We start from the raw sequence: 27,074 nt of genomic DNA on the forward strand, positions 1-27,074 counted from the left end.
AAAACAATTCCTCACCCACCCATCCCCCTTTTTAAAGGTCTCTTACCATTCTTCTGAACTAGAACATTGAGCTAAACATGAACTTTGGAGCCAGATTGTTGTGGTGCATATCTGATCACTGTTACTTACTCTGTAACGTGGTGTAAATGTACAAGTCTTAATCTTCTCCATTTGTAAGCTGGTGATAGATAGTAGCGTCCATATAATAGGATTCTTGTGATTCATGAGGCAACATTTTCAGGGTGCTTAGAATAGTGCTTGGGACAGATTAAAATAAAATCTACCCTGTTAGCGTTATTAGTTGCCCTGTGTTTCTGTTTCTGAGGTAGTTCCCCTCCTCAGTCCTTAGAATTGTAGTGTGTTGCAAGTAACTCCCATCTATCTCATTTTTTCTTTGTGTATTTTCTTCTCTTTTTTTCCTTAGGGAGGTCTTAGTTGCATTTGATGTAAATACCTATTTCCTTATAGTTAAAATTCTTTCTACACATGTCTTCATTTCATCATTCTTTTCCTGTCTTGCTAAAATTATCTTTGGTCTTGTTCCCAGATTTAAAACCTTTAAATCACCTGTTAGTACTTTCCTTTTCATATTTCCTTCTCTTGTCCTCCCATATAATTGTCAGTGGTGTGCTGATTCTTTCACCATCACATCTCCTAGATCATTCGCTTCCCTTTTATGTAGTTTCTACCCTCATTACTTCTGGTGATGATTGCAGCAGTGAAACTGGCCTTCTTGCTTCTTCCCTATTCTATCCCATGGTGCACAGCACTCCTAAAATAATTTTAATTAAGTCATGTAAGAATCTACTGTATCTTAGTTCAAATTTGTGCTCTATGACAGTTTTTAATCCCTAGGATTTCTAAAGCGTCTCTAACATTTTCTTTCCTCCAGTTTAGCATCGTACTTTCCTATTCCTAAAGATGTTTTCTATATTACAATCAAATAAACTACCTTTCCCTTTTGTTCCATTGGTATTTGCTACATTACCCACTTAATATTTTTGTATATCCCTATCTTATCAGTTAAAACCTTATTTAAATCATTCTGTATGAGCAGACATTTTCCAAAGAACCTTGATGTGGTTGTGCCAGTCATTTACTCCAACTATAAACTGTACTTACATACTCAGTCACTACTGTATCTTTTCGTATTGGCTTGTAAGGTGTGTCACCTTTTAAATAATTTTATTTTCATTTTATGTGTATGAGTTGGATTCCTAATTGAAGTGTTAGGTTCTTGAATCTCCTATTGACTCCAACCCTCTGTGTTCTTTCCCCTCCCACATTTGTTTTTATAGTTCATTGGTTAATTCTTAATCATCTAACCAGTATTGAATACATTATTATGTAAAATGTAGGCCTAGTCTTTAGAAAGCTCAAAATTTTGTTTTAATAGGCTCAGATAGGAAGCTCACCTATGAGGCATAGCTCTCAATGTTGTACATGGGTTATTGCTTAAAAATTTTCTCTGAGCTAGGCAGGGGAGATACCATGGTCACAAAGGTGATTTTCCGAGAACACATTTTTATGTTCCCCGGATGCATCCCAGATATGCTGACCCCTGTGATTTCCCCAAATGTGGAAAACTCAACTGCATAATTTGTGGTAGTGGGGGCCTGCATTCGTGTTCTCCTCTAAAAAAAAAATTTTCTGTTCTAGTATTTTCAGTACTAGATAGATTATTGGGTCCAATATCCTGAAAAATATTTTTGGCTATAGAATGTTGGTACCAGTAACAATGGTTAGGAATGGTTGGGATAGTTAAATAACAGTAAGGTAGAAATTTTAGGTTTGCTATCTTCTCTTATCCCTTTTAGCAGAATAGTGGGAGATCTCGGTACTTAATTATAATTATAAAATTATTTCATTGAAAAGAATCTAAGAAAGTATATAAAAATACATGTGTAGTTTTCTATTCCTCTTTCCCAGCATGCCAGTTGTTCTGAGGCATTGCTCATAACAAACCACCCCAATATATAGTGGCTTAAAAAACAAAAATAATCACTTTATTATTTTCTCTCAGGGATCTGGAGGGTGAGGAGGCCCAGTTAGGTGTTTATCACTTGAAATCTGTCATGCATTGATAGTCTGAAAGTGCTGGGCTGCAGTCATCTGGGCTAGCTCATTCATGAGTCTGTCAGGTAGTAGAAGAACTCGAATCTGAGGGCTGGTACAGCTGAGTTTTCTTAAGGCAGACTCTTCTGTCTGTCTCTCTCTCTTTGTCTCTCTCCCATCCACCCCCCAGTATGTGTTGTGGCTTCAGGGTTGCTGGACTTTCCTATACATATGCCTACTTGATAGCGGTATAATGTCCCCAGAGCCTCTCTTCCTGGGTGAGGAGGGTTTCTCCCTGTCCACCACCATGGGCTCTATCCTCAGGGAGCTGGAGACCTCAGAATCCAGTGGCTGCCCCAGGCTTCCAGAATGAATTACTGCCCCAACCTGATCCAGTCTTCTTAGATGCTCTGAGCTCACAGTACCTGGGGGACTCTGGCCTGGATGACTTTTATGGACATTGATTCATAACCAGACCAAACCACGAGCAATAAGGGTGGAAACCAAAGTGCTCCATGCCACATTATTTAAAAGAAAGACAGGGTTTGTGGTGGCTTTTTTTTTTTAGTTTTTCTGTTTTTATTTTTAGTTTAATGATATATAAAATGACAAATCAGCTTTTTTTGGGGGGGGGCATCATTAATGAATGAACCATCATTTCCTTTAACCATCTACCTACTGATGGACATTGAAACTTTCTGTCATTTATATGTATGAACTCTTTTAATTGGTGTGAATTGGAGTCTCATTCACAGTAAACATTGCTGTGAATGAGACTCAAGTACTCAAGATGATACTCTTCCAATCATCTGGAAATTGTTTTTTTAGCTCCTTTTTGTCCTTTCTTCCTTCTTGCTTCTCTCCTTGCACTGATCTGTTCAGAAGTCCTGTGCTTTTGTTTTGTTTTCCTTTTCTTGTGGTTTTTTTTTTTTTTACTATTTTATTATCATGCATTAATAGTACAAGGGATTTCATTGGAATAATTCCATAGATGTGTTCATTGTAATTTGAACAAGTTCATCTCCCATTATAGTTCCTTGACCTCCACTGTCCTGCATTTTAGAATAATATTTTGGTGGGTTTCATTATGCTATCATATCTATATATGTATGTATACATATATATGTGGTACTGTTATATATGAATATATATATATATATATATATATATATATATGCTTGTGTGTATGTAACAACTTTGATCCTCATCACTCCCAAGTACCCTTTCCCCTTCCCAAATCCCCTCCCACTGATCCCCCTCTAGACAGTTCCCATTTTACACTCACATTCCATTATTACTATTATCATCATCATTTTAGGTCTAGATTCCACATATGAGTGAAAACATGGGGTATTTGGCTTTTTGAGCTTGGCTTATTCAATTTGAAGAACTCCAGTTGTACTCATTTTCCTGCAGATGACATAATTTTTTCTTTGTGGCTGAATACTACTCCGTGGTGCACATGTACCACATGTTCTTTATGCATTTATCAGTTGGTGGGCACCTAGGCTGATTCTATAGGTTGGCTATTGTGTACAGTGTTGCAATAAACGTGGATCTGCAGAAATCTCTCTTATATGTTGATATGCACAAGAGTGATATAGCAGGGTCGTAAGGTAAGCCTATTTGTAGTGTTTGGATGAACCTCAATACTAGTCATTGCACAAGTTCATATTCCTACCAAGCGCTTATGAAGGTTCTGTTTTCTCTGTGTCCTCAACAGTATTTTTTGTTGGTTTTTATGGTTGCCATTCTGACTGGGGTGAGATGGAATCTCTCTATAGTTTTGATTTGCATGTCCTTTATGGATAAAGATGTTGGACATTTCTTCATTTTTTGGCCATTTGGAATTCTTCTGAGAACTGCCTGTTCACTTCATTTGCTCATTTATTAATTGAATTGTTTGTTCTTTTGCTGTTTAATTTTTTTTACCTCTTTGTATGTCTGAATATTAATCCTTCACCTGTTAGATAGCTAGTGATGATTTTCTCCCATTCTGTGGGTTGCCTCTTGATTCTGGTAATTGTTTCCTTTGATGTGCTTGTTAACCGGATGCAATCCCATTTGTCAATTCTTGCTCTTACTGCCTGGCCAGTTGGGAGTTGTATTCAGAAAAGAATTGCATATGCCTATAATAGTCTAGTGTACTATTTTCAAAGTTTCAGGTGTTACATTAAAATCTTTGATTCATTTTGAATTTGTTTTTATATAAGGTGGGAGATAGGGATGTAGTTTCACTCTTCTGCACGGAGAATAGTAAGTTTTCCCTTCTTTTAGTCAGTTTGGCTAAGGATTTATCAATCTCATTTATCTTTTCAAAGAATCAACTTTTTGTTTCATTGAATTTTGTATATTTTTTAGTTTCCATTTCATTGCTGACTGCCCTAATCTTTATTATTTCTTTTCACCTGCTTATTTTGGGTTTGGCTTATGCTTGTTTTCTATGAGTTTGAGGTGTATTATTACACCATTTATTTGAGATCTCTATTTTTTTGATGTATGTGTTCATAGCTATAAACTTTCCTCTTAGCACTGACTTTGCTGTATTCCAGAGGTTCTGGTAAGTAATATGTTGTGATTTCTCTCCTTATTTCTTTGATGACCCACTGGTTGTTTATCGATGTATTTTTTTGGTCTGCATGTGTTTGAATATTCTCTGTAGTTTCCTTTGTTGTTGATTTCTAATTGTATTCCATTGTTGTCTGATAGAATAAAGAAGATTATTTCTATTTTCTTTGACTTGTTAAGGCTTGCTTTATGTCCTAAAATATCTATTTTTGGAGAAAATTCCACAGGCTGCTGAGAAGAATGTGTTTTGTACAGTTGCTGGATGAAATATTCTATAGATATCTGTTAAGTCCATTTGGTCTATAGTGTCAGTTGATTCTGATGTTTCCTTGTTGAATTTTTTTCTGCATATCATATCTGTTGGTGAAAGTGAGTATTGCTATCTCTCCTACTGTTACTGTATTGGGTCTGTTTGTGCTCATAAGGCCAGTAGTTTTTGTTTCATGAAATTGAGTGTGTCAACATTTTGTGCATGTCTTAACAATAGTTAATCTCTTCTTGATGAATTGCACCCTTTATTAATATGAAGTGATCCTCTTTGTCTCTTCTAATTTTAGTTTGAAGTCTATTTTATCATATGAGAATAGATACTCCTGTCTGCTTTTGGGGTTCATTTGCCTGGAAAATTTTTTTACATCCTTTCACCCAAAGCCAATGTTGTCCTTGTCAGTGAGATTTATTTCTTGTAGTCAATAAATGTTTGGGCCTTGCTTTTTAATCCAATCTGCCATTTTATGTCCTGTGATTGGATAATTGAGACCATTAAAATTCAGTGTTGATATTTCAAAGGTTTGTAATATTTCCTGTTATTTTGTTGTTTTTGTGATGTTTGCTTCTTTCCTAATCTTCATTTGCTAATCTCATCTAAGTGGAATTTAGTTTTGTATTTTCCTTGTTGCATTTATCTTCCTCTTCTGTGTGTATGATTCCTTTAAGTATTTTATGCAGTGCTGGTTTAGTGGTTATGAATTTCTTTGTTTAGTGTGGAAAGTTTTTATTTCTCCTTCAATTATAAAGGATAGCTTTCCTTGGTACATTAATCTAGGTAGACAGCTATTTTCTTTCTGGGCTTGGGATGTATCTTTCCATGCCCTTCTTGCTTTTTGAGCTTCTGTTGAAAAACCTGCTATCATTCTGATTAGTTGTTTTTATATGTGACTTGTTGCTTCTCTTTTTCAGCTTTCAGTATTTTCTTATTTCTGTATATTTAGTGTTTTTACTACTAATATGTCTAGGAGTTTTTCTTTTCTGATCCTGCCTGTTTGTCTTTGGAAAGCCTTCTAAACCTAGATTGCCACCCTCCACCCTTTCTCAAGCTTGGGGAACTTTCTGTTATTATTTTGTTGAGTATGTTTTATATGCCTTTAACTTGTGTCTCTTCTTCTTCTTCTATACCCATCACTTGTTAAGTTTGGTCTTTTGATGGTGTCCCAGAGGTCTTGAATGTGCCATTCATATTTTCTTCTTTATCTTTGCCTGATTGGGTAATTCCTTTACTTTATCTTCTATCCTTGATATTCTATCCTTAGCTAGTTCCATTCTATTAGTAAAACTTTCAATTGAGTTTGTTATTTGGATTATTAAACTTTTCTTTCCCATGATTTTAATTTGGTTTTTTTTTCAGAATTTCTATATCTTTATTTGATTCTTCCTTCATATTCTGCATTATTTTCCTTATTTCATTCAGCTGTTTATTTGTATCCTCTTTGAATTCATTCAGCTGCTTATACATGTCCTGTGTAATTTTGTTGGTCATTCTTATCATTGTTCTTTTGAGTTTATTGTTTGAAATTTCATCTGCTTCACTATCAGGTAAATGCTTTATTGTGGAATTGTTGCCTTTTGAAGGAGACGTGTTGCCTTGTTTTTCCATGTTACTTGTGTTCCTACATTGGAATTTACACATCTGAGACTAAGGATTTGGTTGAAAATTTGAATCACTTCTAGCCTTTTCAGTTTAAATAGTCTTAATGTTTAGAAAAGACAGTGTAGTGGCTGGGTTGAGGTATGGTTTCTCATTAGTGTACTGGGAGGTATAGCTTAGTAGCCCATGTGTTCATGGCCCCAGGCCTTATCCCCAGAATTGCTCAGATCAAGGTAACCTAGCTGTAGTTTCTTGTAGAATTGTTTGTCCTCTTCTGGGATGCTTTCACTGTGGGCGCTTATCTTTTTTGTGTACTGGGAGCTGCTGTTAGCTACAGGGAGCTTTACAGCTTGTGGACCGGGCAGGCTCCCATTTGTTCCACATGTCCTGTGGTTTGTGGCCCTGGGGCAACCTTGTCCAAGCTTTGGGGTGACCAATGAATGTGTCAGAAAGTGGTGGGGCAGGGGGGAGGGGGAGCATACAGAGCACTGTGTTCTATACCAGGTGAGAACTCAGGGGCCTATTCATTCTACTTGCTGGTCTCAATGCTTGCAGACTCCATCCAGCAGATTACCTCTCTTTTAAGAGGAGGAGGCTTTGGAAGTTTTGTGGCTCACAGGGTCCAGACTTGGGTCTTCATTCATGACTGCCAGCAAAAACATTCCAGGATGCAGTTCTCAGATGCAGCTCTCAGACATTTCACCTCTCTTCTGATTGCATCTTCAGCATCCCCTCCCCATCCTGGGAAGGCAGTGATGGACTTGGAACTGTTTGCTGCTTTTTTCTGTTGTCTTGGTTTCCCTGTGGTTTTCTGTTGTCTCGCTACCTCTTTTATGATTTCCAGTGATCTTTCTCCCTTTCCATCTCCTGTGTTAACTTGACTTTTCTCATTCACAGAATCAAAATAATGGCCTTTATCCACCATCTTTCCCCACCTCCTTGTTTTGTCTCAAGCCAATCTGTGTTCTCTTTGATCTCAGAACAAAATAGAGGACAGATAAGAATCATAGTATGTATAGGAAAGCTTTCTTACTTGGCACTTGACCTGTTGAAGGATTGTGTTTTGTCTGTTAAGTGTAGAAAAGCCAGCTTAAATGACTTCATTGGAACTAGTAATAATCAGTTAATAATAACAAAGTTAGTATAGTAAAAACCATTGAAAAAGGATTAAACATTTTGCTTTCATAAAAGTATGTAGATATTCACATCAGCTGATATAAGGCTGTGGCTCTCAGTAATTTTACCCTCCGAGGACATTCACCAATGTTGCAGTGTTGCAGACATTTTTTTTTTTTTTTTTGTCACTACTAGTGTAGGGGTGCTGTTGTCATCTGTTTGGTAGTAGAGAAGTCATATATGCTGTTAAACATCTTTCAACTCATGCCAGTATTTCCCCATCCAACAATGAATTCTGTCATAGAAACTGTCAATAATTTTGGGGTCCAGAAACTTGATGCTAGGATCAATGCTGTGTGAATTCATGTGTTGGCACTCTACATTAGATTTTCATGCATAAAGCATACCATACTGTATCATTTATGATTTCAAGTTTTGGTTTCTTTAAAATGAAGGGAAATCTTAAAGACATTTATATTCTATAAGTCATACCTTATATGTTATTTTCCTAAGTCCTTTATAGTAGTCTCACCCATAGCCAACTTAATAGTGCTTATCTTTTTTTAAGTAAGCCATCTTTATCTGTACCAAAACTGTTAGCCCATTTTCTGTATCATACTTTTTATAGAAACAAGTCTTCCCACTTCTATTTTGGTAGTTTAGATAATGTGTAATTAAATTCCACAGTTGCAAGAAAACTGGTATATGATGAGAGAAGAAACCAACTACTCTTGGTTGTGATACATTTGAGTGAATGAGAAGGCAGCCTAATTAGCATGCTTTGTCATTTTGTTTTAGAAGGGTAATCTAGTACATGTAGCTTGATTTTTAAAGGTTGGTTAAGTTGAGGTTGGCCACAAGCTTCTATATGAGCAATAAAGAACTGAAGGATTTTTGTTTGTTGGTGTTGAAAAAAATTTTTCTCAAAGTAAGTTCAATGATAACTATTTCATTAAAATAAACAAGCCAAAAACTGCGCACAGAGAAAAGCAAAAACAAACAAAAAACCCCCTGCAACCATAAGATAAATTTGGATTACAATTGAAGTTTGTCTTGCCTCATTTGGTAAGTATCATGAGTATGTGGCAGAGGAGAAAGGACAGCAACCATGCCAATTGTGCACTTTGAAAGAGAACAGTGATTTTTCTTGGCGATCAGAATTTTAGAGAATCTTTGATTATTTGAGATAATCGGAAAGCTTTACCTGTGTAGAAGTTATTATTTTCTGGTTCTTGTCCCTTTCATGAGTTTTATTTTTAACATTTATTTATTTATTCATTTATCTATTGGTTGACTGATAGAGTGATGCTAGGGATTGAACCCAGGGCCTCTTGCACGATAAGCACATACTCCACTCATGAAATGTATTTAATTGTGTTTTTTGTGACCTTCAGAGGCTTCTGCCAGCTAGGCTTTTATTTAATGAGTATGTTTTAAGCAGGCTTACTTCTACAGTATGTTCTGGTTTCTGGATTACCTTCATGTTGACATTGGCCTGTCTTCTCTGCCTCTTACCAAGATGTTGCTTTTGTTTTTGTTTTTGAGACCGGCCTTGAACTTCCTGCATGTCCAGCCTCAGACTCCTGCCCCCGCCCTGCCTAGTGTTCTGTTTGTGCTTACTTTTTTTTTTTTTTAAATAATCATACTAGGGATTGAACCCAGAGCCTTATACATGCTAAGCACATACTTTACCTCTGAGCTACATCACTAGTCCCTAACAGTGTTTTTTGTTTTTGAGACTGTCTTACTATGTAACTTAGGCTGCTGGCTTGCAACTCCCAATCCTCCTACCATCGCTTTCTGAAGAATTATAGATGTGTATCATCATGCCTGTCCAAAAACATTTCTAAACCTTCTTTAAAATAATACTCAGAAACTCTTCTTTGCTGCTTAAAAAACTTGATAATACATTTCCAATCTTTGTATTACTAGCACATTTTCAGTTTTGATTATATGTGTTTTCATAATATACGCATAATTTTTGCTACATGAATTTATGCAGGCTGACTCATTACCTAATAAAAATAGTGTTACTTAGAATTTATCAGAGATTGATCAGTGAGGTCCATTTTATAGATATGCTAATGAATTATCCAGTAAGCAACACCCACTGGGAAATCTGACCTGAAGAAATGGTTAATTTCAGAGCTAAGGATTAAGCCATTAGGCTTGTTAAAGTTGTTAATTACTGTAGTTGTTTGGGGATAATGTTAGCTCCCCTTTCCTGCACTTTCTGCTGCTGATGGTGATTTCTCCAGCTAGAGAAACCATAGTGTTACTTAGAAAGATAAGAGATTACCTACAGTGTATTACTGAGTTAGCTTTTAGTTAATGGATTTTAAAAACTGATCATTCCTTTCCTTCAGCCTTATACTAAAACAGAATAATAATACAGAATTCACTGAATAAAGAGTATCTTATTTATGTTTATGTGGTTGTCTTGCATTGCATTTGTAAGATACTAAGTATGTATTGAACATTTTTCCCCCATTTCCTCTCAAGCATATTAATGGCATACGTAGTGATTCTTAGAAAAAAGCTTTTTGTGACAATGGTGGTTTTGAATGAGTTGTCAGATTGATAACTTCAAACTGATTAAGATGGTAAATTGTAAGTAAAATACATATAAAATGTTGTCTAAATTATTTGGAAAACTGATAGATGGATTTTTGAGGAAAATTAATTTCTTTCAAAGACCAAAATGAAATGTTATTTTCCAAAGACCCATATATGTAGAGTTCAATTTAGGAGAAACACAGTAACATCTTAAGACAGTTTATTGCATGTATATGGTGGTGGTGTTTTGCATTGTTGATGCTTAAATCAATTATCTGTACTGTAGAGTTCTAGAAAGGGAGGAAAAAGAAATAATTCAGTTTTTCACTTTGTCCAATAAGGAAGGGAAGGAAGAAAGATGTTCTTGTCTTGCTGCCAGGGCAGAACTCAGGTCACTTATCTCTTGCTTTTGCTCTGTTTCTGATGTCTTCAAAGACAACATTGTGCTCGAATCTGCAAATTTGGGATTGGCATTTGGGGAATTTTAATAGCTTCCTTTTTATAGATAGCTTTTAATGTTTAACAGTAATTCATTTTTTCTTGTTTTTGTTACTTTTTATGTAGTATACATTATCTGAACTCATCTATGTAGTATAAAAATGGTATTTGCAGTCAGTAATTTGTGTGCCTCTATACAAAACTATGTATTTTAGCCTACAGGCTGCTCAATATTTTTCTGGGATCTTAGGCAACTTCTCTTCTACTTAAATCCTGAGTCTTCCAACCATTTGGTGACCATTGAATTATGAAGCACTTCTCTGAGAGATCTCTTGAGTAAAATGTGCATGCTTGGTTTTTATTACCTGATTTAATTAATCGACGTACATTTGAGACATCATGTGCTATAACTTATTAAATACGTGCTTTTTACTGGTTTTTATGTATGCTTTGTATTAATTTCTAAATGAAAGTAAGATCATGTTGTTTGGTTTGTACCATTATTTTTAAATGAAAATATGATCAGGTTGTCTTGTTTTGAATTAAAGGATATTTCTGAGAATCATGAATCATAATTTATTAGATTTAAAAGTCTGGGTTTTTCTTCAAATTCAAATATACTTTATTCAGTTAAGGGAAAAGAAAGAAAAGTGACATTAATTATAAATAGCTTGACTTTGATCTTTTAATTATAAACTTAAAAATCTGTTTGTAAAAATAGAAGCCCATCTACTAAAATCTAGGTTATACAGAAAGCCTTAAAATTTAGTGTTGTTAAAGACAGCACCAGAATAGTTGGGTATTTGAAAGTATGATTTAAAAAAACTACTTCGGTATGATATTTGAACTACCTGTTTATTTGAGGGCTAATTGTAGGATGATAGACTAGCCCTGTAGAATGATGCTTTGTGCCAGGTGCCAGTGTCTCATGCCTTTAATCCTAGCTACTCAGGAGGCAAGAGATCAGGAGGATCATGATTCAAAGCTAGCCTGGGAAAGTAGTTTGTGAGACTCTGTCTGGAAAATATCCAATTCAAAAAAGACTGGTGGAGTGGCTCATTTGGTAGAGTGCCTGCTTAGCAAGCTAGCAAGTGTGTGGCCCTGAGTTCAAACCAGCACCACCAAAGGAAAAATAGAAAAGAAAAAAAACTATCTGTGATAATACTTCCCTTTTGTTTTCTGGTATTTATCTTTTAAATTTTTATTTATTTTTTGGTGGTACTAGGGTACCAGGATCTCACACTTGCTAGGCAGGTGCTCTACCACTTGAGTCATACCAACAACCCTTTTTGCTTGCCTGCCTTCCTTCCTTCCTCCCTCGCTCCCTCCTTCCTTCCCTCCCTCCCTTCCTTCTTTTCTTTTTTCCTACAGTACTGGGGATTTGAATTCAGTACCTCATGTTTGCTAGGCAGTCACTCTACCACTTGAGCCACCCTGCTAACCCTTTTTTGTATTGGGTATTTTCTAGATGGGGGTCTTGTGAACTTTTTGCGAACTATATGCCTGGGTTGTCTTTAAACCGTGATCCTCCTGATCTCTGCCTCGTGGGTAGCTAGGATTGCAGGTGTGAGCTACAGGTGTGTGGCTGCTTTAGTTATTTGCTTTTATGCTTAGACTGGTCTGCACTGCTCCTATTTATGCTTCTTGTGTAGCTGGGAAGATTGGAATATGCTACCATGCTCAGCTTTTTATTGGTTGAGGTGGAGTTTCACCAACTTTACCTTGGCTTATCTGGAATCAAGTAGCTAGGATTATAATAAGCATGAGCCACTGCACTTGGTTTTTGAAACTTGGTTTTATTGTATTGCCCAGGCTGGTATTGAACTGGTAGCTCAAGTGATCCTTCCACTTAAGCCCACCATGCCTGGTCTAACATACTGCTTTAAAAATCTTATTAACTGTCTGCAAAAAACTGAAACTAGATCCGTGTATATCACCCTATACCAATATTAACTCAAATTGGATCAAGGATCTTAATATCAGACCCCAAACTCTAAAGTTGATACAGGAAAGAGTAGGAAATACTCTGGAGTTAGTAGGTATAGGTAAGAACTTTCTCAATGAAACTACAGTGGCACAGCAACTAAAAGCATAGATAAATGGGACCTCATAAAACTAAGAAGCGTCTGTTCATCAAAAGAAATGGTCTCTAAACTGAAGAGAACACCCACAGAGTGGGAGAAGATATTTGCCAGCTACACATCAGACAAAGGCCTGATAGCCAGAATATATAGGGAACTTAAAAAACTAAATTCTCCCAAAACTAATGAACCAATAAAGAAATGGGCAAGTGAACTAAACAGAACTTTCTCAAAAGAAGAAATTCAAATGACCAGAAAACACATGAAAAAATGCTCACCATCTCTAGCAATAAAGGAAATGCAAATTAAAACCACACTAAGATTCCACCTCACCCCTGTTAGAATAGCCATAATTAGCAACACCACTAACAACAGGTGTTGGCGAGGATGCAGGGAAAAAAGGAACCCTCATACACTGTTGGTGGGAATATAAACTAGTACAAGCACTCTGGAAAAAAATTTGGAGGCTACTTAAAAAGCTAAACATTGATCTGCCATTTGATCCAGCAATACCACTCTTGGGGATACACCCAAAAGACTGTGACACAGGTTACTTCAGAGGCACCTGCACACCCATGTTTATTGCGGCACTATTCACAATAGCCAAGTTATGGAAACAGCCAAGATGCCCCAGCACTGACGAGTGGATTAAGAAAATGTGGTATCTATACACAATGGAATTTTATGCAGCATGAAGAAGAACGAAATGTTATCATTCGCTGGTAAAAGGATGGAATTGGAGAACATCATTCTGAGTGAGGTTAGCCTGGCCCAAAAGACCAAAAATCGTATGTTCTCCCTCATATGCGGACATTAGATCAAGGGCAAACACAACAAGGGGATTGGACTTTGAGCGCACGATAAAAGCGAGAGCACACAAGGGAGGGGTGAGGATAGGTAAGACACCTAAAAAATTAGCTAGCATTTGTTGCCCTCAACACAGAGAAACTAAAGCAGATACCTTAAAAGCAACTGAGGCCAATAGGAGAAGGGGACCAGGAACTAGAGAAAAGGTGAGATCAAACAGAATTAACCTGGAAGGTAACACACACGCACAGGAAATTAATGTGAGTCAACTCCCTGTATAGCTATCCTTATCTCAACTAGCAAAAACCCCTGTTCCTTCCTATTATTGCTTATACTCTCTCTTCAACAAAATTAGAGATAAGGGCAAAATAGTTTCTGCTGGGTATTGAGGGGTGGGGAGGAAAGGGAGGGGGTGTGGTGGGTGGTAAGGGAGGGGGTGGGGGCAGGGGGGAGAAATGACCCAAGCCTTGTATGCACATATGAATAATAAAACAATAAAAAAAATCCCCAACACACACACAAAAAAAAATCTTATTAACTGATTCTTTTATAAAATGCGATAAAAATAAATGACTAGTAAAACTTAATGAACAAAAAGCCAAAGAAATATAGGATAGAAGTCCAAATATTTTATTATCACAATTAGCACCTATAATGCTATTTTGTTAAATTGACATTAAAGTTCCTAAACATTTTTTATTAGTGCATATTAATTATGCAAATAATCGGTTTTATTGTGTCATCTTCATACATGCATATGATGTACTTGGATCATATTCACTCTCCCATTGTACTCTCATCCCTCCCTATTCCTGGTTCCCCTCCTCTTCCCTAATTGTCCCCCTTGTACTTTTATGTCTTTTTTTTTTTTCTTCACTAGATTCCAAATAGAGAAAGTAGTTAATGCTTGTTTTTCTCAGACTGGCTTGTTTGACTTAACATGATAATCTCCGGTTCCATCCATTTTTCTGCAAAAACCATGATTTTTTTCTAGCTAAATGGAACTCCATTGTGTATGTATACAATATTATTATTCACTTAACCATTTACAGGCCCCTAGCCTGATTCTATAACTTGGCTATTGTGAATAGTGCTGATATAAACATGGGTTTGTAGTTATCTTTTATTATATGGGAGCCCTTCTGACTGGGTGAGATGGAATTTCAGTGTAGTTTTGATTTGCATCCCTGATGGCTAAAGATGTTGAGCATTTTTTCATGTATTTATTAGTCTTTTGTACCTACTCTCTTGAAAAATATCTATTCAGTCAATTTGTCCATTTATTGATTGGATTATTTGTTTTTTTGTGTTTAATTTTTTGAGTTTTTAAAATATATTATGGATTTTAATTCCCGGTTGGATGAATAGCTGGTAAAGATTTTTCTCCAATTTTGTAGGCTGGTAATTGTTTCTTTTGCTGTGTAGAAGCTTTTCTTTGATACAATCATATTTGTCAATTTTTTGCTATTATATTTTGGGCTATTAGACTCCTATTGAGAAAGTCATTGCTTGTGCCTGTGTCCTGAAGTGTTTCTTCTATATTTTTCTCTAGTGGTTTTAAATTTTAGGTCTGACATTAGGGTCTTTGATCCATTTTGAGTTGATTTTTATACAGAGTGCAATATAGGGATCTAGTTTCAGTCTTCTGCATGTGGACATCCAGTTTTCCCAGCATTACTTGTTAAAGAGGCTGTTTTTTCTCCAACACATATTTTTGACATCTTTGTTGCGAATCAGGTGCTGTGACTGTATGGGCCTATTTCTTCGTCCTGTTCCATTGGTTTATGAGTCTTTTTTATGCCGAAAGTAATATGAAAGGGAAAGTGACAGAACACAGATTCTGCATCTATTTTGTTAGATTTATATCTGAGTATTTCATGGTTTTGGTGCTCTTGTAAATGGTACTTTTTAGTATGTAGAAATAAAGTTCATTTTTTATTGTCCTTGCATCTTGCGACTTTCCTAAATTCATAGTTTTGAATTTTTTTAATAGAAAACTTGAAATTTCTACATGATTATCATCATCTACAAACAATAGCAGTTTTACTTTTTCCTTTCCCATCTTTGTGCATTTTATTTCTTCTTATTGTACTGGCTAAGACTTTTGAAATGATGTTGATTAGTAGTTGGTAGAGCAGTTAAACTTGCCTTGTTAATAGTGTCAGGGAAAAAGATTCCATCTTCCATTATTACGTATGATGTTAACTATAGGGATTTAGTAGGTGCCAGTTACCAGTTAAAGGAAATTCTGTTCTATTTCTAGTTTGCTCCAAGTTTGAGTCATGAATAAGATGTTAACTTTTATCAAATGCTTTTCTGCATTTATTAAGATGATTCTTATTCTGTCTGTTATTATGGTGAATTACATTGATTTTGAAATACTAAATAAACCTTACACGATATATTATGTTTTCCATATGTTGCTAAAGTCAGTTGACTACTGTTTTGTTGCAGAGTTTCTTCATCTATGTTCAACAGGGATATTAGTATGTAATCTTCTTGTCATATAATTTAAATTTTCTGGCTTTTATAATTTTGACTTTATAAAATGATTTGAGAAATGTTTTCTTCCATTATATGTTCTGGAAGGGATTGTGAAGAATTGGCATTGTTTCCTCATCTAATATTTGGTCAAATTGACCAGTGAAACTTTCCAGGCCTGAAGTTTGCTTTTTTGGGATATTTTGAAAGCACAAACTCAATTTTTTCTTTCTTTTTTTGGTGGGTTGGGATGGTGGTACTGGGGTTTGAACTCGAGGCTTTATGCTTGCAAAGCAGGTACTCTACCTTTTGAGCCACACTTCCAGTGCCAAACTCAATTTCTTTAATAATCCCTTTAGGTTCTCTAGTGATATCCCCTCTTTCATTATCAAAAAACCATAACTGATGAGTTGTTTGTGCTTCATTTGAGTATATAAACATTTTATCATCAGCACACCAAGTTTAAATGCTTCCAACTTTTCATTTAACATAATTGCCTAAAAGTAATAGAATCAGGCTCATTAAAAAGCAGTCATTTTCTAGAACATGATGAACAAATAAAAAAAGGACTGCTGATGATGTTTACGACACACCATCAGAGTCATGTGCACCTGTATTCAGTGAAGGCTACTGAAGTCATAATCCAGTTTTAAACAGCAGGGGCTTCTTCTGAAGACATTATTAAAATGCTGTAGAATGTTTTAAAGCATTTCCTCCTGGGTATAGTGGTGCATGTGTATAATCCCAGCACTTGGGAGGCTGAGGTAGGAAGATCACAAGTTTTAGACTGCCTGGGCTATATAGTGAGACCCTGTCTCAAAAAATAAAAATAAAAATGGCATTGCTTTACATAAGCAATTCTGAATTGGAAAAAATAGGAAACAAGGAAGATAATTTTTTTTTTGCCCAAAGTAATAATGAAAGGGAAAGTGACAGAATATTGGTTGTTCAATGTTCATGATTTACCCAACTTTCCTTTAACTATGAAAGATTAATCTCGGTAGGAGATACAGGCATATAAATATGTGCGATGTCCACACCACAATGACCTAGTTATAATTTTTAATGTCAAAAATACAAACACACACCTTTTTAATTTTCTTTCAATAAAAAACCATTTTCTTGAAAGGTAGTTTATAAAGTTTTATAAATCAATATTTGTTACTTGTTCTTAATGGCCCCCAAATACCTTTACTAACTTGTAGTTTTCTGCATCGAATTCAGAATAGTTTGTTTTTATTCACTCATTTATTAAATTACTATTGAGTTCCTACCATGAACAAGGCATTTTGATAGGCTTGTGGAATCATGAGAACTGATCTTACCAAACTAGCCAATCTCTTCATATTTACTTGTAAATTAAAACACTAGGCAGTATTTGCTTAAAGTTTAAATGTATATCAATTTCATTATTATGAGTTTTTCAATTCAGCATTTTTTGATACATGATACATATGTTTGTTTATATTCACACATTTGTATATACATATTGGCATGTTTGGAAGGTATATAGCTATAGAGCAAAGTAGTTAATAGCATAGATTCTGGAGTCAAGTCACCTGAGTTTGAATGCTGGCTCTGCAACTTAGAAGTTGTATTCTCTTTAATAAGTTAAAGCTGATACCTTATTTAATAAGTTAAATAAGTTAAAACTGATACCTGCTTCATAGGGTTGGTGGGTGTAAAGCACATAGTTAATACCTGTTAAATACTTGAGACCCTGTTAGTGCTCACAATTACTGTGTTGACTAATAAATATTTTGTCATAAATGATTTTTGCTTTTCAAAATTAGAGTAAATCTGGTAGAATCTCTTTTTACTGGAAACTAGTTATTTCCTATGCTTTGGTCACAATTACATTTATTTGGACTTTTTCCTCCAATTCTTACTTGAAAGCTCTTCCTCCATTTCATAGGCCAGAACAATATTACAAAGCTCTTCCTTCATTTCATTGGCCACCACTACTGACTTCCATTGCTACCACAAATAAAATCAGTTTTGGTAGTAAGGAATAAAGGAAAAAAAGATTTTCAACAAGCAGTTAGCAATGTCTGCCATAATTATTTTCTGTTGAATCATTTTTCTTTCTCTTATTTTTATAGCATGATTAGGAACTTTCTTCCTAAGTAAGAAAAAATAATGTTGATACAAAATAGACTGAAAATAATTTTGTATTTTTACACATATGTCAAGTACCAAACACTTTGTGTTCCCTGTAACTTAGTGATGCTATGTTTTTAACAAAAAATGATACTTTGTTCCATATATCAAGTGACCTTGATTCCAGTGATATTTTAACTTGGGTTCCTTTTGTTTTAGAAAGAGAGGATGGTTTAAGCACATCCTTTCCTTTCACTTGAAATATGTTTAAAAGAACAGGTTTATTCTTCAGATTTGTCCCATTAATGTTTGTGCTACCATGATGATAAAGATGTAGCTATTAAAACAAGATATTATGTGGCTAGATTATGTTATGAACTTTATCTTATTGAATGATTCTATTTAAGCATATATGCATTTATCAGTGGTACCTTTACACCCAAGTATTTACTCAGAGATATTAATGGACAGTTATTGAGCCCTATTTTGCTACAGACTGCTCAGATTTTAGAAGAAAACACTGAATGAAAGACAATTCCTTAACCTTATAAGGTTTACTGTCTGATGAAAGACCATAGGAATATAAAGAAACCAGTGTGATTATTAACACAGTAATGCTTAAGGTGGTATAAAAACAGAAAAGGAAAAGTGCTTGATCTGCATTGATTTTTGAGAGAATAGTGTTAGAAAAGGTAGCATCTATCATTTGAGAAACCAAACATTCTTTAAAATAATGAGTAGATGAAATAACAATGGTGGAGAACCCTGGGTAAATGAAATTGCCAACTGGAGTGGAGATTTACTTTCTTTTACTTTCTGTCTTCAGTTAAACAATAATTTAGTCTTAGATTAACTATAGATTCTAGTGAAATTTAGTGGTTCTGAAGACATTATAATGACATTGTGATGCAAAGAAAGTAAAACCTTTAAAATGAACATTTCATAAACACTTAAATCATATTTAAATCAAATATATTTTCTTAGACCTTTTGTTATCATTTGATGTCAAATGAATTATGCCCTTTTTTCTTAGTTTGTCACACAATGAAAAGTGTTCTACAAAAGAAATCTATGAAGACCTGGGAAAGATTTTAATTATTTCTCTACCTGTAAGTAAAATAGATATGCATGAATAATACTAATAGTGCAACGAAGCATTGGCAGATACGGTTAATCAAGTGAAATGATGTGGTTTGGGGATACTTTAAATTTGACAGCTGGAGATATTTCATCCATTAATCTTATCATAATTCAAAATTACCCCAAGGTAAATATCCTCATTTGAAATATAGAACATGTACCAGAACTAAATAAAACATGATTTACATTTAATTTTAAAAGGCATATATAAATCTTGTAAAAATAAGTTATGGACTAGCACTGGCTCATGCCTGTAATCTTAACTACTTGGGAGGCTGAGATTGGAGGATCAGTGTTTGAAGCCAGCCCTGGCAAACAATAATGCCATTTCCAAAATAACCAGAGCAAAATGGACTGGAGGTGTGGCCCAAGCAGTAGAGTGCCTGCTTTGCAAGTGCCAAACCCTGAGTTCAAACCCATGTCTCATATATATATGTATTTATGTATTTATGTACATATGTATATGAGTTATTTGCCCAGATTTAGGCTGTCCTCAAATAGCAATCCTCCCGATCTGAGCATCCCAAGTATATAGGAATACAGGTGTGAGCCACCATCATCCAGCTCTCTTAAAACTATTCTTAGTCTGTAATAGAAATTTTAAATACATAAAGTTTTGTTTGAAGAGGACTAACAGTATATAAGCAATATAAGCTATTACTATGAATTCTCATTATCCAGAGTATTATATAGTAGTAACCATGGTTTTCTGGGATAAAAATTATTCCCCGGAATAATAATAATTTGTAATGTGTTAGATGATACTATGTGCCTGATCTCACTTTGGCCTGCAGGTAGGCATGCATTACCCCTTTTTGTATTTGTTGTCTCCCCCTTTAAAAAATACACATAATATACATAGTATAATATGATATTGACTACTTAAACTAATGTGTTCATTTTAGAGGCATTAATACATTCAGAATATTGTACAACCATCACCACTTTTTAGTTCAGAACTTAAACCCTATACCCATTAAGCACAACTACCAATTCTTCTTTCCCTTCAGTCCCTGGTGCCTACTAATTTACCTTCTTTCTCTATGGACTTACCTATTCTGGGCACTTCATGTAAGTTGAATCACATATGGCCTTTCATGTCTGGCTTGTTTCACATAGCATGTTGTTTTCGTTGTTCATCTATGTTGTAGCACGAATCAGCATTTCATTCCTTTTTATGGTATGATAATTCTCTATTATATGCTAAATTTTGTTTATCCATCCAAATTGGTGGACTTTGAGTTGTTTCACCTTTTGTCTACTATGAATAGTGTAGCTATAAACATTTGTGTATAAGTTCTTGTTTGAACTCCTGTTTTCAGTTCAATTCTAGAAAAGGGAATGCTGGGTCACAACAATTCTGTATTTACCTTCCTGAGGAATCAGCATATTTGTTTCCACAATGGCTGCACCATCTTACATTCACTTCAGCAGTGTACAAGAATTCCCATTTCTTATATCCTTCCTAACAACTTTTTATTTTTTTAAACCTTCCAACCATCATAGTGTAAAGTTGTTGCTCATTGTTTCTATTTGTATTGTGACTAAAGTTGTTGTGATTTACTCAAGTGCTTGCTTGTCACCATACATCTTTGGAGAAATGCCTATTCAAGACCTTTGCCCAGTTTTAAATTTTTATTGTTGTTGAGTTTAGTAATTCTTCACATTTTCTGTAAGATACATGACTTGCAAATATATCTTCCCATTGTGGTTTAAAAAAAAAAAAACTCTTGTTATATAATAGACTTTGATGCCAAAAGTATTTAATTTCATTGAAGTCCAGTTTATTTATTGTTTCTTTGATTGTACTTTTGGTGTCATACCTCAGAAATCCTCACCAAATCTGATGTCATAAAGATTTTCCTCTAATACTTTTATAGTTTAAGCTCTTATGTTTAGGTATTTGATCCATTTTGAGTTGAATTTTATATCATGTTCCTTTAAAAAAATTGTTGAAGAACATGAAGTTCAGTGAAGTGGATTACATTTAAATAATAGCAGAACAGATGATCTTTCCTGTTACTGAGCTTTCTGCTAGAGTAGGGGTTGATAAACTATGACCCACAGGACAATTTAGTTCATCACCTGATTTTGAAGATATCAGCCAGGAATTATGTTAAATTTTTAATAAATTTAAATAAAAGAATTTTTTATGACATGTTTAAATTTTCTCCTTTTTTATCCTTATTTTTCAGTGCTAGGGATTGGACCTACAGCCTTGTGCATGCTAGGCACAATAAATATATTGTTTAAATTTATATTTAATTGTCCAGTTATGAGTAAATTCTGGAAACCTAGTGTATAGTATGGAGACTGTAATTATTATGTTGTATATTTGAATTTGCTAAGAGTAGATTTTAAGTGGTCTCACCACACATACACAAAAAATTTGGTAATTATGTGAATGATAGATATGCTAAGTAGCTAAGTATGTATGTATAATATAGTATATATATATGCTATATGTATAGTATATACATATATATAATTTTCATTTGTCAGTTATACCTCAGTAAAGCTGAGGACTAAAATAATCTGAGCGATGTAACAGTGAGGCTAACAGAAAGTCTATTTGTCTCCTTGCTACTGAGTTCTGTCTTACAAGGAACAAATGCAAATACATATTCTTATTTTCATTTCCCTTTTAGAAAAGGTAGCACTATATGTATGGCTTTCTGTCCCTTATTTGATGACTATGTAATGGGTATTTCATATTAGTACCTAACTTTCTCATTCTTTCCTGTGTTTGTAAAATATTGTATTATGTGGACATATTGCAGTTTATTTAAATAGTTCCATATTGCTTAGTCCATTAAGTTTTAGCTAGGATAAAGATAATGTCACATTCTTCTGTAACTGTACTTTTAATTACTTAAAAGAGCCATGACACCAATAGAGCATAAAATAATGACCATCAAGCTTGTGCTTTTATGTACCTGGTATACCAGATTGAAATGAAACTCAAGAAACATCACTTGTGTTGAATGCTTACCAAATGTTTATTTTCAGAAATTATAACAACTTTTTAGAAATGAACATTTTTGAATATAGCATGTGTTTAAAATACTAATTTTTCTTTTCCTTAGTGAAAAGTAGCATAAAGGGTTCTTTGTGTAATTAATATTAAATGGGCACTTTACCAATTGCTTTAGGAAATTAGTTTGGGTTCAGAGATGAGAAACTTGGTACACAAAATAGAGTGAATGAATCCTAATGGCTCTCAAGTAATAAACTTTCACTAAGTATTTTCTTCAATGGCTGGGTCATAGTGGACAAGAACTGAAGAAGAGCATAAGGTTTTAGTTGTATGGTAGACATTCCAGCTACATTTGGTGTGTAATCCAGGTTTCTACATACAGTGAAAAGGAGAGAAACCAGAGGCAGGAGAGGAAGGAAAGATACAAACAAGTAAGCACCAGATAGGGAAAACTAAGATGGCAAGCACAGCTGACAAAAACAAATTTTGTGGCTGAACTTAAAACAGCAGATTGAGAAGAAAATTAAGATAAACTAAGTACTCTGACCTAAAACTAATCTGGTTTTGGGTGTGTGTGTGTGTGCGCGTGTGTGTACCTTGGATAGAATTTAGGGCCTTAAACATGGTAAGCAAGCTCTTTACCTCTGAACTGCAGCCATAACCCTGATTTTAAGCCTTTTATTTATTATGCATTTATCCTCTTTCAATAATCTCAGAGCACTTGGAATTTGTGTTGGCAACCAATTGAAATAGAGGCACCTGAAATGTAGCAACTAACAGTCAGGAACCAAACCAGGAAGCCATACTAGCCCTCTAGCTCTTCTACACCCTGATATTTACCTGACGGTAACTATGGACTCTTTTTTATCTGATTCTAATTTATAGGTGCCTTCTATGTTCCAAAACAAATTAGTACTCTAAAATACTGCAGTGCTTGAAAGACTTTTTCACCAGATATGACATAATTATTCTGTTACTTAGCTCAAATGCTTTAGGAAACAAGAAATTACTCTTCAGCATTATATACTCAACAGTTTTCTTGTCAGCAAATTGATTTGAAGAATTTTTCTCCAAGAGTGTATCTTAATGAATTCTGCAAGCCTGTCATAATATATTTAACTGTAACCTATTGTTGGACCTGTCGGTTGTTTCTAGCATTTCACTGTTCTAAGCATTCTTAGGACAGTCAATTTTTAGGGGAATGGGGACACTGGAGTTTGAACTCAGAGCCTCATGCTTTCTGGTCAGGTGCTCTACCACTTGAGCCACTCCATCAGCACCCATTCCAAGCATTCTTGTAGCTGAATATTTGCCCGTATCTATATAATAGATCAAATTTGAAGACTCGCTGGACAGTGGTGGCTCACAACTGTAATCATAGTTCCTTGGGAGGCTAAGATCAAGAAAATCATAGTTTAAGAAGAATCAGGGCAAATAGTTGCAAGATCCCATCCCCAAAATAACCAGAGCAAATATGGACTGTGGAGGTGTGACTCAAGCAGTAGAGTGCCTGCTTTGTAAGTGGAAGCCCTAATTCAACCCCCATCCCATCAAAGGAAAAACAAAGTCTTCTTTTATGTAAGTATATAGTATTACTTTAATATTTGCCCTAATGGTGTCTTCACATATATAAAAATAAACTTCTTTGGGTGTATTCCTCCATTATAGATTTTAGTAAGAATAATTTATAATCTTCTGTCAGAAGAATATCTAAAAATGCCACATAAGGGTTGGCTGAGTGGCTCTAGGGGTAGAGTGCCTATCTAACGAGTGTGAGGCCCTGAGTTCAAACCCCAATACTGCCAAAAAAAAGTTAGATAATTATATAAGCCATACATGTAATATTACTGAAGGCTGGAGTACTCAGAAAGACTCTTTGAAATACTAGTGTTTAGACTGGACTTCGTAAAAAAGTACGTTGGTTGCCTAATCAGTGGTTCCTTCTTTTTCCCTCCTGGCACAGAGTCCTGATTTTGTTGTGTTGTAGGTTGGTGTACCTATATATAACCCTATCTGTATCCTAGAAACACTAAGCCATAGTTTCTCAATGAATACAACAGAGCATGAAGAAGAAAAGATTGGTTTCTTTGATAAGATCATTTGTCTTCTCAATTAAATTATTCCAAAGCTAAACATCTTTGTATTTTAAGCCATTCTGAATAATGCTTTTTATTACTTGCTCCTGAAAACCTATTGATAAAATTAAGAGAATTGGAATTAGGATTTTGAAAAAAGTAAAAAATCCTGCATGTAACATTTCCAGTGGGAGAAATTACATAAGCAAAAGTGAGAATATGGGTTCAAGAATTAGTATGACTGATGAACATACATGTTTCTACTGCCTTCTACCAAAAAAGGGACCGTTCCCACTGCCAGATTCTGTTTTCAACAAAAGTGATTATCTCAGTCCTAAAGAGTCCTTTAGGACTATTAATATCTTGCCTCATTTTCTCCAGGTAAGGTTGGAACTTGGGTTTCAAGTTTAGATTGTTTCTAGTTCTTCTGTGAAGAAAGCTACAGGAGATGTCCATAGAAGCTAATTAGGAAATCACTTGTGTAGTTTCATGCACTCGTACACAGTCCTGGTCTGTAGGGTGAAGTATGGGGTTTGTGTTAGCACAACCTGTTTAGTTCCTATGTAGTTAAAGGGGACAATTTATATAATCTAATACTGAAAAAGCAGATATTAAGGATGTATAAAGTGCTAGTGGTACTCTTATTTAATCATTATAAATGGTTGATTCTTTATACTTTCTCCTTTTAGCAACTGGTAAATTTGAAAAGACTCCCTATTTCACAAAACAAGCTATAATTATCTCTTAAAGAGAGTCAAGAATTTAAAAAATATTTCAGTAGATGTATGTACTTCAGTCTAATCTTTGATTCTTGTTGACTCTGGAAATCAGAAGTAGATGTCATCAAACTTTCATTTTTTCTTACAGGAAGAACTGCTCACACTACTGTAGCATATGCTTTATGGTTTTATGCCAAGCAGTCCCTTCTACCAGCATTGCTTTTATTAGCAACTGAAAAGTGAAATATAGTTATAATAAATAATAATATCACTTGTTATTTTATGAATTAATATAACATAAATATATACTATGTGTAATATAATTAAACTAATAATCATATGACTAACAAGTCACTAGTGTAGTTTTGCCTGGAAACTTCCTCCATTACTTTTGTAGTTTTAACAAGATTCAGCCAATCTCTAACGCATGTAATTATCCACTGTGAGAAATGAAAGATCTCTTAGTGGTTCCCAAGAATGTATTAGGCACTTAGAGCTAAAAAGAGAATGATTTCATGTCAAATGAGACAAACTCTATGGCTTCACAAATCCTCTTGTCCTTGGCATAGAGAAAAATGAGGATTTTTAATAGATGAGAACTAGATAGTAAGTGATTCATCCATCCATTATACATTTACGCTTTCTGTATTACGGAGGTTAAAAATCTTTCTTGTATGAAGTACCATTGAACCAGTGTGGTAAAAAAAAAAGAACAATAACAACCAAGGTCACCTTCACAAAGCCAACTTAAGGGTTAGGAGGGAGGGATAAAAAAAGAGAAAACATTACAATAGTCATCTACTCTTAACATAACAGGTTATATAAGATTTTATGTGCTACAATTAAAATACAGTATTGTTCTAGGAAGACAGGATATGAGATAGTATTGAAGAGATAGAAAGAACATAGGTTGTTCTGTTCCTTTTTTCAGTTACTGCTGTACCACCTTTTTGGTCAACCAGATAGGAGGAAAGATATTAAGATTGATAGGGTGGTATAGTTGAGATGGAAAGAGAGATTTTAAACTGGTTCTGGAGATTATTGTCAACATTTTCATACAGATTGCTTAAGACCTTTGTGTTATATTATTTGTTATCCATATTCATTGAGATTCTGTTTTCCTCATCAGTAATTAACCATTATTTTTAGATTCTGGTTTTTTCAGCTCTATGCTACCTTTAACTGCAAGGAAAACCATTCTTATGTGTGTAACGTTGTTAGTTCATTGAGTACTGCTATGGTCTAGGTAGCTTCATTAGCCAAAGGCACCAAATTTCTTGAATCAGTTTCTATGTGACATAAAATTCTCTTTTACATGGCTTTGAAATTTTTGTTCTTCTATAGTAAAAGTGTTTTCAGTTTTTATGTACCCTGAATGCATGAGGCTCTGGGTTTTATCCCTAGTAGGAGAGAGGAGAGAAAGAAAACAGAAAAAAGAAAATACAGCACAGCTCAAAAGATTTTCTGGATACAATCTTGTGATGCATTCATTGTAGCTGCTGGTGTTGTTGAAGTACAAACCTGGAGATTGGAGACTTTGTCTTTGTATCTTCTATAATATTTTGAACAATGTAGAAACTTAATATTTATTGAGAGCAGGACTGTTATTTGCATCATTTAGAACTTCTTGTTAGGGAAGGAAAAGAGGAGTAAATGTGGTTTGGGAATGAAAAACACAGATTCAGAAAGTGTGATTGTCAGAGTTTTCCTGAAGCAACTTCTGGCAGAAAAGTGGAAAATCATTTCCAAACGCTGTTTGAAAGGAAGCATCCCTTCCCTTAGCTATTTATTTGCTGCTCAGTATATTGTACTACCTAGTACTGTTTTTTGGTTTTCCCTCTTATCCACAATTGGTCTTTTTCATCATCCAATCTCTGTCCCTTTCTCACTGTCTCTTTTTCATTGTCTGAGAAGACCTCCTGCCTATTTACCTTCATTTCATTAACGCAAAGATAGCAAGTGCTTATCTCAAATTATCATAGAGTTCTTTCTTAAGTATCTAGGATCCCAGGACAGCATCAGTTCTCCATATTTCAGATAGTAAACTGTAATACCTGTTCTACATCGTAATGACCCAGAATCTGTTTAAATAATGAT

General features: G+C 34.8%; 1 protein-coding gene and 1 non-coding gene across 15 annotated transcripts in view; both read left to right on the forward strand.

Moving 5' to 3' along the window:
* The window catches only part of Hmbox1 (homeobox containing 1), a 168,642-nt gene that overhangs the window by 9,828 nt on the left and 131,740 nt on the right, over window positions 1-27,074 (forward strand). The window lies entirely within an intron of this gene.
* Window positions 1,466-1,637, forward strand: LOC141416968 (U1 spliceosomal RNA). Its single transcript, XR_012441612.1, has one exon. It is a non-coding gene; the product is annotated as a U1 spliceosomal RNA (small nuclear RNA).

Source organism: Castor canadensis, chromosome 14 (assembly GCF_047511655.1).
Source record: "Castor canadensis chromosome 14, mCasCan1.hap1v2, whole genome shotgun sequence".
Taxonomy (NCBI): domain Eukaryota; kingdom Metazoa; phylum Chordata; class Mammalia; order Rodentia; family Castoridae; genus Castor; species Castor canadensis.